Source organism: Eurosta solidaginis, chromosome 2 (genome assembly GCF_040869045.1).
Source record: "Eurosta solidaginis isolate ZX-2024a chromosome 2, ASM4086904v1, whole genome shotgun sequence".
NCBI lineage: Eukaryota > Metazoa > Arthropoda > Insecta > Diptera > Tephritidae > Eurosta > Eurosta solidaginis.
The window spans coordinates 245,939,528-245,948,487 of record NC_090320.1 but is presented as its reverse complement, the minus strand read 5'-3'; positions in this window follow the sequence as shown (position 1 = coordinate 245,948,487).

Below are 8,960 nucleotides of genomic sequence, written 5' to 3'. Positions count from 1 at the left end.
CAATTGCTTGTTAGCAATAATTTTGCTACTCAGCAAGACAACACGACGTACTTCAGTTCAGCTCATTCGTAATTCTTTTTATTGATTTCGAATGCATTAAGTACTTGCAACATGTATCTGCAACATGCGCATGCAGCATTGTTTTGTCTCCCTTTTTTGTTTGCAATGATAATGCCTCATGGAATTTCGTATGTATTCATTGTTGTTGTTGCCTCGTTAACATGCTACCGCTAGCGATCATGCATCATTATTAGAAAAATTAATATAGTATTCCTGTTTGTTTTTGGTTGTTGTAATGATCAACAGAGAATCGAAATGATAACGACGACATTGTCTTAAGCCTTAAGGTGATCGCTTTGAAGTTATCGCTTCCTACTTAGAGCTTCTCTTTTTGATTCTTTCATGCCGCAGTGGTTAAGTGGCAAGCGTGGTTAACTTACTCAGCTAGGTTCGATTCCTGAGGCGCGTAGAGCTAGGAACGATAATTCTGCACAAAACCTTATCACGAAATTTGACTAATTAATCAGATCGTAGTCTTCCAAGTTGAGGGTCGCTGCCTTTGTAGCAGTGCGTTAAACAATTAAACATACCTTTTAATTCGACTGGCCTCAAGCTGTATTAGTTTGAGGTTCGTTTTATCTTATTTATATAATCTTCTAAATCTTACATCCCCGGAATATTTACTTGAAGACCGGCCATTGCAAGGGATTCATGATATGGGCGCTATGCGCCGCCTGTCTCCGAGCTCTTCATTCAGGCATTCTTACTAAGTTCGACTTTATTCCAAACAGAGCAGAATATTGTCTGCCGACAAAATCAGTTCTCTCTGAGAGGAAGGGGGTGGAACTCACCTGAACTGTGAACTAGTTATCTGGTTCACGAATGAGTCGAAGCTCTAAGTGCAGGTTGATGCGAATTTTAGGAAAAAATTAAATCTATTCAATGATTGGGATATAATTTTACACCCACTATAATACGATCATCTGCCTTGTGGATCAAAGACAGATCTCTTATATCGAATGGGTACAGATAAATCGAGCGTAAAAGGCTTTCTTATCATTAGGTGCGGCCGTCGTGGTGTGATGGTAGTGCCTCCCGCACAGAAGATCCTGGGTTCACGTCCCAGGTAAAATAATTAGAAGTCAATTTTTCCAAGCGGGATCGCCCCTCGGCAGTGTTTGGCAAGCACTCCGAGAATATTTTCGCAATGAAAAGCTGTCAGTGAAAACTCATCTGCCTTACGAATACTGTACGCATTCGGCATAAAATAAGTAGGTCTCGTCCCGCCAATTTGTAGGCAAAACTAAAAGGAGCAATACGCAAATTGGAAGAGAAACTCGGCCTAAAATCTCTTCGCAGGTTATCGCGCCTTACATTTATGTATTTATCACTAGAGAATGCTCACTAGGGAATGCTCAGCATGTTGTAATGAGCTTATTTATGCTGTTACTTCCTTAAAGATTCACACGTCTCCGGATCAGATGAGGGGAGCTCCTGTGTTACTCTTTAAAGTTGAGCTAGGTCTCCAAAACTTGAAAGACATTTTTATTCTTTTAAGGCAGCAAAAACCTATTGAGCCTCGCCCAAGGACTCCAGCCTCAGCTCACATATTTTAAAAAATTTGATTACTCAAATTTACAGCTAGAAAGGAAGGAAAATTCGTCGATAGCGGCAATCGGTAACAAAAAACGCAAAATATAAAGACAGGCCTACTAAAATAGCTCACCATTCGACTGTGAAGTAGATAAATGAGCCACACCAACGCAAAAAACTCGAGCCTTTTCTTCCAAGGTCGAATTTACTCTGTTTGTGTTCATCCATAAACTATTGCCTAAAAGGATTGCCAGAGAGATGTAGACAGCCCTAGAGAGTGCGTCAGAGGAAAGTGTAAATGTAACATGCTGCAGGAGGTTGATTGTAGATGCTGTAACAAAATATACTAATATAACCTGACCACGAGGCCTTCTGTACCCTCTGGGAAGATGTGGGGTGGGAAGGCAATTTCGGGCAGGGACTGGTGAGCTTTTTTCGAATAATTTTAGCTTGAATGCAAAACTTGAGAGAGCCTGAAAGCTACGAGGAGGAAGTACCTGCTCTCAGAAGCAATTGGCGGGATGAAATCCAATGCATAAGGAGTTGTGGTGCCGAGACCATGTTTAAAGCTTGCTACAATCCCTCTTCCTTTTTAGTCCCGTGACATTGCGCTGGAATCAGTATCGGCTACTATAGGGGATTCAAAGGGCTGATTAGTGCAATGTACAGCTTTATAGCCACATAGCTTCAATAGCTCCATTATCTACCTCTTTTATGAAACTGTTTTAGAAATAATAGGGAAAACTCCTCAAGGTGCTAACTCCAGAATGTTCTAGGTTTATATCCGGCAAATAACATCGACAACACCTCGTAAGACCTTCGAGTAGTATCCTAATCGTTACAAAACAAGTAAAGAGGGCTAAGTTCGGGTAGGTAGGTAGGTTGAACTGGCCGGTCCATGAGGACCTCACATCGACTGATTGAGTCCCTAGTGTTACCAGAAGTTTGTTTTAACGACCAACCTGAAAAACCCTATCAAAAACCAGGACCTATGTTATAAAATAACTCCGTCCTCTTGGCAAATACTAGAAGCTTCCTAGGACTTAAGCCACTTGCTGCTTCTAGATCTGACAGCTGTATCACTCCTAATAGCTGGAGTCTCAGCCTGGCAAGTGCAGGGCACGAGCACAGAACGTGTTCGATCGTTTCCTCCTCCAACCCGGACTTCCTACATCTGCTATCACTGACCAAGCCTAATTTAAAGGCATGTGACGCCAGAAGGCAGTGTCCAGTCAGAATCCCCGTCATGAGTCTACAGTCCTCTCTGTTTAATGATAGAAGCAACTTTGTTAGTCTAAGGTTGTAAGACCTACACATAATCTTCGACACTTTACAGCCCCGCGCTTGAACCCACACCTTTCCCGCTTGGTCGATCATGTGCACCTCTCGCCTTCGCTTAATCTCGCCCAATCTAATTGGGACATCTACAGAGCAAGCTTTGAGGGATGCGCCCTTTTTAGCTAGATCGTCCGCTTTTTCATTCCCATCTATTCCCATATGTCCTGGGACCCAATATAGATGTATGCTTCTCCCTGTCCCCATTCTCTCCAGAGACTGCTTACACTCTAACACGCATTTAGATGCTGTGCTATGCGAGATTATTGCCTTAATTGCTGCTTGACTGTCAATATAAAAGTTAGCACGGTTGCGGTATAAGCTATTCTCTCCAGGGTTTCTATTGCTTTGGTTACGGCTAATATTTCCGCTTGGAAAACGGTACAGTAATCCGGCCGCCTGTAGGATCTGCTTATTTACGGATCAGCACAGTATACCGCAGACCCTACTCCTTCCACTACCTTGGAACCATCTGTGTACACATGTATCGCCTCGTCCGCCATTTGCGCACCCTTGCGTCAATCGTGCACCTCTATTGTGGCCTTAAGATCTTCCTCGAAGCGCAGATAGGGAATAATGTAGTATGTTTGTCTTGTGATTGATGACGCTGTACTACTATGGCCATATGGTCGGCGATCAAGCTGCCCCGAAGCACCGAGCCTGGTTGCGGTCGTTAACGCTTTGTTCTTTGCTACCAGGTCTACAAGTGGGATGTGCAGAATGGCATACAGTGCAGCCGTCGGGGTTGTTTTCAGGCCTTCCGTAATGCTAAGCATCGATAGTCTTCATACCCCGTCTAATTTTTTGAGGTATGTTGTTTTTTGTGTGGCTTTCCACCAAACAAGAACTCCATAGTATAGAATAGGGCTTACAATCGCTATAAAAACCCAATGGGAAAGAGAGGGCGATAGCCCCACGTACACCCCAGCATTCTTTTACATGCATAGAGTGCCGTTGAGGCCTTCTTGACCCTCTCCTCCACGTTGAGCTTCCATGACAGCTTACTGTCTAGGATGATTCCTAGATATTTTGTGCAAGGTTTCTCCTGTAAGGTCACCCCTCCTAACATAGGCCTAGTCCAAGTTCGGGTGTAACCGAATATTACATACTCAGCTGCCAAATTACAGCCAGAAAAACTTTTAAATTACCTTCTTTTAAAAGTGGGCGAGGCCATGCCCATTGTCCAAAATTTTACTAATTTTCTATTCTGCGTCATAAGGTCAACCCACCTACCAAGTTTCATCGCTTTATCCGTCTTTGGCAATGAATTACCGCATTTTTTCGGTTTTTCGAAATTTTCGATATCGAAAAAGTGGGCGTGGTTATAGTCCGATTTCGTTCATTTTCAATAGCGATCTGAGATGAGTGCCCAGGAACTAACATACAATTTTCATTAAGATATCTCAAAAGTTACTCAAGTTATCGTGTCTACGGACAGACGGACGGACGGACAGAAATGGCTAAATGTACATATTTCTTTTTTCGCCCATATCATTTTGATATATAGAAGTCTATATCTATCTCGCTTAGTTTATGCCGTTGCGGGATACCGTTATGCGAACAAAATTTATACACTCTGTGAGCTCTGCTCAGCTGAGTATAACAACTAAAGCGACTTTATGAATTGTAGAATCTCGGCCTATATTGAGCAGAGTTGAATCCGCACCAAGTTACAAAATCATTTTATTCGCTGATTGATTATGCGCTGTCAAAAAGATCTTCTATGGAATGGAAGCAATTGAAACGACTTTAGCGATTCCATTTTCTCTCTTGTTGTTTATTGGTTAAGCTATGCTAAAGGGATCGTGAAATTGATGAGTTTGCGGAACTTATTGACAGTAATGAAATCGAAGTAGGAAGTCTATTATGCAACACTAAATCATATTTATCAATGGAAGGAATTTCAATGACTGGTTAAGTTAAAATAAGCAACGTTGGCCTTATGGCCAAAGTACATCCATAGATAAGCCAGAGACCCTTAATTAGTACTCGAGATAAAAGTTAATACAGAAAATAAGAAAAGTGAAGAAATACAAGTTTATGTTGTTATTAATAGAGGGTTAGAATTCAACTAACTACAATATCCAGACATAAGTTGAGCCAGCAGAAATCGAGTCTCCCTAGGTAGGTTGACGTCTTCTTCTTTTCCACAAATGCACCAGTTTAGTAAATTCAGGATTTTGTGACTCTATACTTTGGTCGCAGTATCGCTTTTACATGCGTTCAAGGTGATTCTATGGTCGTTATGTAAAAAGTATATTTTCTCTGATGAACGATGGATTGTGCATGTTCGTGTTGATACGCTGATTGATGGTAAGTTCAGGAAGCGGTTGAGAAATTATTAATAATAATTGTGTGTCACACCGATATTGGGGAAAAATGTGGCAAATAGATAAGTAGCAAACAAGCAACAAAACGAGCATAACTGTCGTTCATTAGGTTAGGTTGAACTGGCCGGTCCATGAGGACCTAACATACACTGAATAAGTCCGTAGTGTTACCAGAAGTTTTAACGACCAAACTGAAAAACCTTATCAAAAACCAGGACCTATGTTATAAAATAACTCCGTCCTCTTGGCAAATACTAGAAGCTTCCTAGGACACTTGCTGCTTATAGATCTGACAGCTGTATCACTCCTAATAGCTGGAGTCTTAGCCTGGCAAGCGCAGGGCACGAGCACAGAACGTCCACGATCGTTTCCTCCTCCAGAAAGCACTTCATACATCTGCTATCCCTGACCAAGCCTAACTTAAAGGCATGTGATGCTAGAAGTCAGTGTCCAGTCAGAATACCCGTCATGAGTCTACAGTCCTCTCTTTTTAATGATAGAAGCCACTTTGTTAGTCTAAGGTTGTAAGACCTACACATAATCTTCGACACTTTACAGCTCCGCGCTTGAACCCACGCCTTTCCTGCTTGGTCTATCATGTGCACCTCTCGCCTTCGCTTAATTTCGCCCAGTCTAATTGGGACGTCTACGGAGCAAGCTTCAAGGGATGCGCCCTTTTTAGCTAGTTCATCCGCTTTTTCATTCCCATCTACTCCCATATGCCCTGGGACCCAATATAGCTGTATGCTTCTCCCTGTTTCGATTCTCCCCAGGGACGGCTTACACTCTAACATGCAATTAGATGCTGTGCTATGCGAGATTATTGCTTTAATTACTGCTCGACTGTCAATATAAAAGTTAACACGATTGCAGCTTCGGCTATTTTCTTCCAGGGTTTCTACTGCTTTGGTTACAGCTACTATTTCCGCTTGGAAAACGCTACAGTAATCTGGCAGCCTGTAGGCTGTGTTTATTTCAGGATCAGCACAGTATACCGCAGACCCTACTCCTTCCACTACTTTGGAACCATCTGTGTAAACATGTATCACCTCGTCCGCCATTTGAGCACCCTTGCACAAACCGTCTACCTCTTTGTGGCTTTAAGGTCGCCCTCGAAGCTCAGATAGGGAATCAGGTAGTCTGTTCGTCTGTCGCTTATTAGTGCGCATTGATTTATTATTACGTAGAAGAAGTAAAGAGGAATAAGCTCTTCTCTCATCCCTAGAGGGTATTCATGGTTTGATTTTTTCATTATGTATTTTTTTTGTATGGACGGTCCAAATTGTAATACCTTCCAATTTGTCTCCCGCGGGAATTCAAACACAATACAAACGCCTCGCTGTAAAATATTGCCTTTCCGCTTCCGAACCTCATCACGTTGCCAAGAAGCACTATCAGCGTTTATGCAAAGAAAAGAGACCTACAACTCTCTTTCGGACGACCTGCTCAGTTTCTTCCAGGCAGAAGTATCCGCTATCATATAAGCCGCGGTTTGAAGAGGAAACACAATATCGGCAAAGAAATCTTTATTTAGGGTTTAATAATAAAACACCATCGGCTCTTACCTATTCAATTTTGAACTAACCTGCGTCAGCTTAGTGGTATCATCAGGTGATAGTGTACATCTCACATGGGTCCTGCTACACAGGGACATTGAGTGTAACTGCATTGCAGACGAACTTTCTAGGCAGGCAATGACCAAGCAGATTCTTCCCGGTTAAGAATTCTTAGGTTTACCTTTTGCCACATGCAACCTAATTGTAAAGGTGTATATCTCCCGTCGAGCCAACGATAGATGGCAACAAACCCAAGGGTGTCGGAAATCTAAGCAAATCTGGCCAAAATGTTGTTAAGAGATCCAGTTATCTTTAAACATTATGAAGGGATACAATTTCCACACTTCTATGAGTACAATATAGCAACTGCCTTATTGGAAGGAAATTATATAGGCTAGGAGTGCCCCATCGTGGATTCTGTAGAAGTTGTTAAGACTACGAAGAGGAGAAAATTGTGGATCACCTTACGTGTAACTGCCTGGTTTTAAGTGGTGTTAGACGATGCTGCCCTTATCAGCTCTCGAAGTGGATCGAACAGAAATGGCAATAGCTACTTTTTGTGGTGTGGTATCACTACGGTACTGACCTATGTTTGCCTCCGAAGTAGTGACTTTAGCATATCCTAGGCTACTATACATAAATCCAATTCGAGGGATTTCAGAACATCAAAATATGTGGCATTTACTGTAGTTGCTATGCAAATAAGGGCAGTTGTAGTGCCAGATACGCGGTGATAGAGATAATACGTTGTCAAGTGAGTACTGTCGTCAATGAAGGCGAAACTTTTTAAAAACTCATTCATCTGCACACATGCAACGATATGAAATGAAAGAAGTGTGCTACGAGCGTCTGGAACGGGAGAGAAATGAAATGCTAACCAAACAGTTCCTGCTGAATACCCAGAAACCTGGGCATCCCAACAGACATCTGACTGATGAGCCAACACCGCCCAGTTGCCTAAGGAGTCATCTCCGTAAGCATTATGAGGCAATGCGGCACCTGAGAACACAGCCGTATGAAGCCAAAAACACAAGCAGGTCCTCAGTGAACTCCACAAACAGGCATCGGACCTCTATGCCAGGAATTCCCCGGTGAATCCTGTACTCAAAGAACAATACCCAAAACTTGCAGAAGCGGAACGCACACTCCCTAGGGAAACGCGAGTCACTCTAGCTCAACTTCGGACTGGATACTGTAACAGGTTAAACTCTTACCTATCAAGAATCAACCCCGACATGCAAAACATATGTCCTGCTTGTAACATGTCCCCACATGACACCAACCATCTCCTCAACTGTATTGTGGAACCAACGCCTCTAACACCCCTCTCATTATGGTCCACCCCTGTTGAAACAGCAAGTTTCCTTGTGCTCCCGTTAGAGGATATTGATGACAATTTGTGATCGGTCGCACCTACAACAACAGCACTGCTACAACAACAGCAACAGCGTCTGGAACGCATATACGAACGCTTAGCCTCAACGACGAAACCTCACTTAAGCATAAAGCATAAAAATAACGGCGAATTCCTTTGTGTTTGATTTACGCCTTGCAAAACTTTAAAATTTTATTCTGATAGATGTGAGCGGTGCCATGCCCATTTTCCAAAATTGTACTTAAATTTATATTTTTGTTCATAAAATCAAAAAATTTTTTAAATTTTTATAAACTTTCGATATTGAAAACGTGTGCATGGTTATAATTTAATATTTGTCTGAAATCATATTGAATTTGTACTGAGATAAAGCCTTTTTGAAATAGGACATTTGTGAAAAAAGTTATGAGGGAAAGTCTTCTTGCGATATAAGACATTATTCAAAAGCTTGTCAGATAGGTCGTTTTTCGAGACTGCCGTTGATATGGTTTGATACACCACTCTACAATTGATGTACGGTTATGCACTTATGTAAGCTTCTCATGTTACAACAATTGACAGGCTGCTTATATGTAGGTATTGAAGCTTTATGGCCGGTAAGCAAGAACTTCAATATATGTACATATTTATATACATATAGACATGCGTCACAAGAGTGCAACGAAGCGTTTACACTGCCACAATTTGGAGCGAATGAACGAACCCAAAAAATTAACAAAATATAATAACAAACAACAGATATGTAAAGTTGAAAGACCAACAAAATAACAC